Source organism: Phocoena sinus, chromosome 12 (assembly GCF_008692025.1).
Source record: "Phocoena sinus isolate mPhoSin1 chromosome 12, mPhoSin1.pri, whole genome shotgun sequence".
NCBI lineage: Eukaryota > Metazoa > Chordata > Mammalia > Artiodactyla > Phocoenidae > Phocoena > Phocoena sinus.
Window position 1 is genome coordinate 1,202,550 of NC_045774.1, and position 7,189 is coordinate 1,209,738.

The 7,189-nt window shown below is 52.1% G+C and overlaps 1 long non-coding RNA gene across 1 annotated transcript; it reads right to left on the bottom strand.

Annotated features, from left to right (window-relative positions):
* Nucleotides 1-289: 289 nt before the first annotated feature.
* Nucleotides 290-3,693, bottom strand: LOC116763610. The gene is made up of 3 exons (XR_004352567.1): nt 3,579-3,693; nt 2,857-2,921; nt 290-1,353 (listed from the first exon to the last, which is right to left on the bottom strand). It is a non-coding gene; the product is annotated as an uncharacterized LOC116763610 (long non-coding RNA).
* Nucleotides 3,694-7,189: the final 3,496 nt, after the last annotated feature.

The window sequence follows — 7,189 nt, forward strand, 5'->3', positions numbered from 1 at the left end:
AGGACTTTGCCACAGCATTCCTTGTCGTATTAAAAAATTAGGAACTTACAAGTTCAGCAGAGGAATGGGCCGCTTTATTATGGGGTAACCACGGATTGGACTACATTGCTCACAATGTAATAGTGAAAAACAGAGTCTCAAAGTGTATATACAGAATTCTCTCCAGTGTATAAATATATGCACGTAAAGCCTGAAAGAAAATACATCAAGATGTTAACAGGAGCTCTCTCTGGGTGGCAGAAGCATAAGTCATCTAGATTTTTCTTCTGTATACTCTCCTGTATTTTCTTAATTTTCTACAGTAAATAGAAATTACATTTGTATAGAACGAAAAGGCAGGAACATTATTTCAAAATAAATACAGGTTATTTTCTGACAGCCACAAAACAATGGGGAACCAGTCAGAACAATTTTGGCTTTTGAGGGCTCTTCATGACACGCATGTTCTGTGACTGCCCAGGGACTGCTGGGCTCTGAACCCACGCAACTTGAGAAAAATCAGTGGAAAAAAAGGACTCTGGGGCCATCTTGAAACACTTATCTGTTACGTTTCAAACGTTGCTTGAGCGATGTGAGCCTTGGGGATGTGCGTGACAACGATGCCTCCTACGGAAGATGTGACAATGCCGGGCAAGGGTCTCTCCCCTTCTCTGTGCGTTTCAGGAACCCACATCCCAAGGCCAGCATTGCAGCCCAGCCTGCGGGTGCTACGATGTGTGAGAGTTTATCCCATGCACACAGAGAAGGCAGAGCAATGTGGAAGTGTGGACCCTGCGCGGAAGTCCAGATGAGCAGCCTGGGGTCGTGTGAGGTGCGTGAGAAGCAGGTGTGGACAGACCAAGGGGGCACACGCTCCCTCTGTCCACACTGGCTCTCCTCTCCCTGTGACCCTGTCCGACTCCAGGATAACACACCTGCTTCACGCGAAGCCAGAACTTCCCCGTGACCTCAGAGCCTGACGTCCGTCTCGGAGCATCCGGGGGGAGCATCAATCCGCAAGGGACCCCATTTACTTCTCCAGCCTTGACGTCTGTGGGGTTTGGTCATTTTCTCTTTGAAGGGCTCTCACCTCTGAACCTTTCCCTCCTATTAAAACCCTTTGTAACAGGAAAATTTTGCTATTCCTGCTTTTATGAGCTCGTCACCCCTTTACCTCTGCAAGTGTGAGATGTCTTCTCCTGTAAAAATGAACAGTGAACAGTTTGGGGGTTTCTTAGAGACATTGTTCAATCTGTCCAAAGGGTCCGATGGTCATAACACACCTGTCAGTAGAGCACCAGGTCACTCCTTGCAGCACCTGTGGGCCTCGTAAACCCAGGACGCTGAGACCAGAGCCGGCTGAGTCTGGGGGAGCTGGAGGGGTTGAAAAGGGAAGCTTATGTCAGTGGATCGACATCTACACGATGGCGAAACCCTCACCGCATCACTCCATAAAGAAGAAAAATTCAAACTCTGATCCCTTTCATGCTGGTCACTTACCGCTATAGAAAAGGATTATAGATACAAATAGACAATTGAACTATTTTTTTGAATGTGAACCAATAAATCTCAGTTATTTCGAATTTTGGACTTGTTCTAAGGCTTCAGTAAGAGAAAGGTGGTTTTCTGAGATTTGAGGACTGAGAGCTGTGTGTCTAGGGCCAGGGGCCAGGGGCTTTTTCTTCAAGAGAAACCTGTCTTTGGTCTTTTTCTACCAAAATGTATTCTCCGTTCACATTTTTTTTTTTTTTTTGGCTTGGCCCATTATTATTTAGAAGCATTCTCAATCACCTCTACACCAATAGAGCTAAAAAATCAAAACCTCAAAGTGAAGACTAGGGTCCTCAGTTTTAAAAATAGACTTTTATGTGCCTTCATTTTCAACGTTTGATTTAAAATCATGATCTCATACGAGGGAGTTACAAAGTCTGAAACCACAGCCAGCTAGCGCTTGGCTTCTCCAGGCTCTGCTCTTGGGCACAGCTCTCTGCGGGTCTTCGGCAGCTGGCGTCGGGGACGCTGTCCCGGGGCCCCTCCGAGCGGTCCCGCGTTTGCGGCCTCCTCATCCTCACCGCCAGCATCACCAGCACCATCATCGTAGCACACATCGACTGGCTGCCCAACAAGGGCCACCACTTATTAACTAAGCCCCGCAAAGTTCTGTACAAACACTGAAGCTTAAGTAACGCGCTGAGGTTCCGTGGCTACTAAGTCCCGGGCTGTCCCACTCTGTAACCTAGAGCTGAACCGCTCCACGTCCGGCCATCTTGCAGAACGCTGCCCACAGTTGGAGGTGGAAGCCTCCTCTTTCCTTCCTGCCCGACTGTGTTTTGTGAGCACAAGGACGTATCCAAGGAAGCAAACCCCTCCTTGTGGTGGTGATTTTGTATAGACACGCAGTCACTTGGCAAGGCTGCAGTTACAGAGACGTTCTGACACCGGCTTGAACGTTAAACTGACCGGTAGTTGCAAACCTTGCTTTTCCAAATCCTGGGGCCTCCCTGGGGCCACGGCGGAGCTGGGGTGTTCGGGTTGGGGGGCATCCAGACCCACTCCCCTCTTCCGGTAGTGCAGCCCAAGGGTGATATGTGTCTTCACTCCGGGCTTTCTCACTAAATTGAGTTTGGAGAAGGGATAGCATGGCTAGGATGTTTGAAAAACACTGGGACTGATGGTTTTTAAGGTTGTTTTTTTATTTGGGGATTTGATAATTTTGTAGTTTGTTTCTTAGATAGTCACGGCAAGAATTTATCATTTTGCCAACCACAAATATTTATGCCAGTTTTTAGTTGGCTAAGTGGCTATGAAGGGTCAGCCATGGGCACGGCTCTGACCTACGAGACACGGCGAGAGGGCTCAGCGGCAGAGGGGACATACCTGGCAGGTGACCTCATGGGTGACCAGGTGAGGACAGGCTGAGGCTTTAGTCATCTGGAGTAAACCTAGAGGGAAGAAATAAACATTTCCCTCTAGAGAAACTGTGCAGAGAGAAAATGTAAAGCTTCTGATAGCCTTTGAAATAAAAAGGTATATTTTGCGATGAAATGAGAATAAGAAGTGCACATTTCAGAGGGAGACTAGAAACCGGCAGGAAACCACGACTCTGTGGACTCAGGCTCTTTGCTGCTCCTGGGATGGGAGACTGCTTTCCTCCAGCAGCTTGGTGGGTGAGCTGAGAGCTTTCCTCTTCCTGCTTCAGAGGGCAAGCTATTCACTAAGGGTTCCTTGGCCCTGCGGTCTCTTTCACCCGAATCTCTCCCCTCCCTGGGGACGTTGTACCATCCCCACCTGTACGTGAACCTCCCTCTACTGACGTGACAGCTTCTACAACGAGCAGGGGTCTGTGTTCCTCGCCTCCCTGAATGCCCCCAGTGGATGCTACGAGCTGAGCTTGGCAACAACTGAACATAAATGAGGAAGGAGGTCTGTCCTCCCTACCAGGAGCTGACTGGAAAGCCTTCCGGATGTCAAGTCCCCCGAGGGCCCTGAGGCCGTCTGTGACAGCTGGCTCTGGGGGTGGGTTTCCTCCCGAGGTCACAACCGTGTCTGTCTGCGTGTGTGTCCCGCAGGAACATGGCGTTTTGCTCTCAAACTCTTACCTGGAAAGACAGATGCATACAGCCGGAGTCCAGGCGTCCACTAGGCCAGATCAGAATCCCACTCCGCCTCGACCACGATCAGGTCACCTTGTCTCTGCGACTCACTGGCCCCAGGTGTGCTGCCCCGCCTCCTGCCCCCAGCCCCGCTGAGGCCGCCAGGAGCACAGCTGCCCACGCGGGGAAGAAGCTGCCGGGAGATAATGCACATTAAAGTCCCTGTCCCTTCGTCGCTCAGATTCCTCAGGATACTTCTAACAACATCACGCAGCTCCACGAAGCCTTGCTGTTTGCAAACACTGGAAGGGCCTTTGGAATGTAGATATTTATCTATCCTGAAATTTCAGAAATATTTATCCAAAATCTGTTGTCTTCAAGATCTCATTTCCGCGAGAAGATGAAAGCACTGGATCTCGCCCACCACTCTCCCCCCGCACACTGCATCGCCACGTGGTGCTCCCTCACGGAGAGGCGGACGGGGACCGCAGGCCTGAGGCGTCTAGGGGACCGAGCAGGTGGGAAGGGTGTGGACCTCTGACCGATGTCCTGGGGGGGGGACCATTTCCTCCCCCCAGAAAACCACCACTGTCCGGTTGCTAAAGCCAGAACCTTCCAGAGCTTCCTCTTCACTAGAGGCCCCGAGGCCCGGGTCCCTTTCTGGGTCAGCGCCTCCTTTCTCACCCCTGCTTCTGCCTCAGCCAGTCCTCCTGCAGACAAGGCCCTGCCTGCAAACCCGTCCCTCTGCTTAAGCACTGCTCACCACCCCTCGCTGACAGAGACCTCGAGGTCCCCCCGAGGCACCACCTCAGGGCTCCGTCCCCTCCCTCACTGCTTGTCAGCCACGTGGGGCTGCTTGCTGCTTCCCAAGGGAGCCAGGCTTGCCCTGCCAGGGCCTTTGCATGAGCGGTCCCTGTGCCTGGCGCATGTCTCCCCCAGGAGCTGCAGGAAGTTGGATGTCGCTGCCTGGGGCGGGGGTGCCGCCCTGGGCTTGTATAAAATAGCACCCTGCCCCCCACTTCCCTGACTGCTCCCCGTGGTTCTTACCAGCACTGATGTATTTTGTATGCCTTGGTTGATTGTCCTTTATTACGAGCCTTGAAGGTCCCGAGGGGAGGGGAGACGAGCTCTACCCCGCCCCCGCGCCCGCCCTGCCCCCCACACACACAGGGCAGGCATGGCAAGTGCAGGCAGCAAATCAGCAGAACGCTGATGCCCTCATTTTGGTTTCCCGTCGAGCAGAAACATTTCTTCCCACTGCATATTAACTTACAGAAGAGGGGCAGGGAGAGAAGAAGTTCTTAGAACTTAAAGGCACTTGATATTTTTATTATCAATAAGGAGTCTAAAGTTTTCACTGTAAAAGTAAAATGTTTAAAAACGAAAGAATCCGTGTTGCAGACAGAGGGACGGCCCGTGGTAGAGGCACAAGGCAGGCAGGAGGTGCAGACACCGGTGTCCGAGCTTCACAGTCTTTGAGGAAAGGGGTGATTTATTTTTTTAATGTCAAATGATCCCATGGATCTTGGTCAAAGCTGTAATTCAACATCTGACCTTTGGAGGGTCTGAACTATTCAGAAGGACACTGTTTTTCTGTATCAGCCTCTTTTCCAAGTTTATTTTTATTTCAAAATTTTAAATTATTAAAAACAATTTAATTGCTAGATTTAATGTCTCATCTAAGCAAGGTTACTAAATTGGAGACTGACCTTTTCCAGCCTCCCCAACCGTTTAGTTTTAAAGCACATTTGGCGCCTCTGGAGAGACATGAATTTTTCCTAGACAAGGTTTTTATGGTTTCATTTTGTAACATTTAACTACATGCTTGATGAAGAAACCACAAAACCTCATGAACCTACACGCAATAATGTCAGATGAAATCGCTGGTTTTGCTCTGGGCTTCAATATTGCCAGATGACTTCAGTCAAAACCATGCAAATTAAGACAAAAACTAACCCGGGGACCAAATGAAGGGTTTGCAGACCCCACCAGCCGGTGGGTCATCCGAGCGCAGCCCAGGACCCCAGGGTGACATGACTGCTGCTGGCACTGCCCTCTCTAGAAAGAAGCCCATCCCCAGGCTGCCCTGTGGTCCATCAGGGTGGCAGGCCCTGCTGTGAGATTAACGAAAATCATGGTTTCATAAATATTCCGAGAAGCAGGAAAACCCAGCAGGCAGCATTCCCAGGCCCAGCCAGAGTCTCCCACCCAGCACGTCCCCTCCGAGGCTCGCCCAGATCCCCAGGGGGTGAGGGATGCCAGCCCCACCAGCTACAGCGGAGAAGATGCCTCGACATTGTTCTCAGATACTTGGTGGACACTTTCCAAACGCCACAGCTTCCTTGGAAAGGTCACCTTTGATTATTAAAGCTTAGTTTACCCATTCTTGTGAGGAAATGGAACTTGGATCAAAATCTGGTCTCCAAACATTTCAGCCAGACGGATTTCTGTGCGCAAAACCTCAGACACCCAGCTCAGGGGCTGTTATTAAAGCAGTAACCCTGAAAGGACTCCTGTCCCAGAGCAAGAAGGGTGAATGCAGACACGTATCGCCTGATTGAACAGGGCGTGGATGGTCCAGGCAGGGATGTGGTCTGGCTATGGGAGGAGGGGCTCCCACCTGTGTGCTGGGGCTCTGGCCTCGATGCCCCACGCGCCCCTCCCTCAGCTCCCCTCCCACCTCCGTCCCCGCCGAAGCCCCAGGAAGATTTCCTGAAACCTCACTTTCTTGCAAGATTCAAACTTCCCCGTGAGAATCATCGTCTGTCAGCTTTGCTTTCTCTCCCTGAGCTCAAAACCAAGCTCCTTAATGCCTGGACCCTTCCCAGGGCTCCCCAAAGCGCCCCCCTTGCTGGCCGTCCTGCCTTCCCATCTGTGATCTGGGGGTCTTCTCACATCCAGGAAGGTGGCGGGAGGGAGAGGCCAGGGGAAGGAAGGACGAGGGGAGTGAGACAACTGATTTGAACCTGACTGGACAGGGGAGTGGCGCGGTGTGTCCTTTGCATACGGGTGCTCGGCTGTTTGTCTCTCAGCTTTGGGGGGCTGGGGGGCACCATAAACCCTCCACCTGTGCTGGGACCTGGGCCTTCAACACACGAACAATCAGGACACAATTGTCAGCCCAAATGCAAAGTCTATGGCCAGCTGAGCCCCGGCTGGAGAAGATGGCAGGTTGTGGGCAACTTCACTTAGGGGGGACAGCGAAACCGGGACTCAGGGGGACCCCAGAAGGCACCACAGGGGGAAAGCCCTCCTGGAGGTCGGGCCAGATGGTGGTGGGCAGAGGTCGGAGGGTGAAGGTGGGACGATGGCTTATCCTCCCAGTGAGTCAACCTGCCCGCTGACAGATGGCAGAGGTCTGAGTGCTGGTCAGAGAGCAGGGCTCCCATCCCCACCTGGAGGCCTCTTCCCCTCAGGTCATCAGTGTCGGTTTCCAGTTCATCCATCGCATCTTCTCAGCCCCGCTGGAGCACCCAGGCGGTGTTCAGCCATCCTGACAGCTCCTTGAGGAGCCATGGTGGCTGTGTCCCGAGCACACACAGCGTCACACGGGTGAGGACCTTCTACTGTCCTTTCGGAAGCCCTGGGATCTGCATTCAGTGATGGAAAGCTGTCGG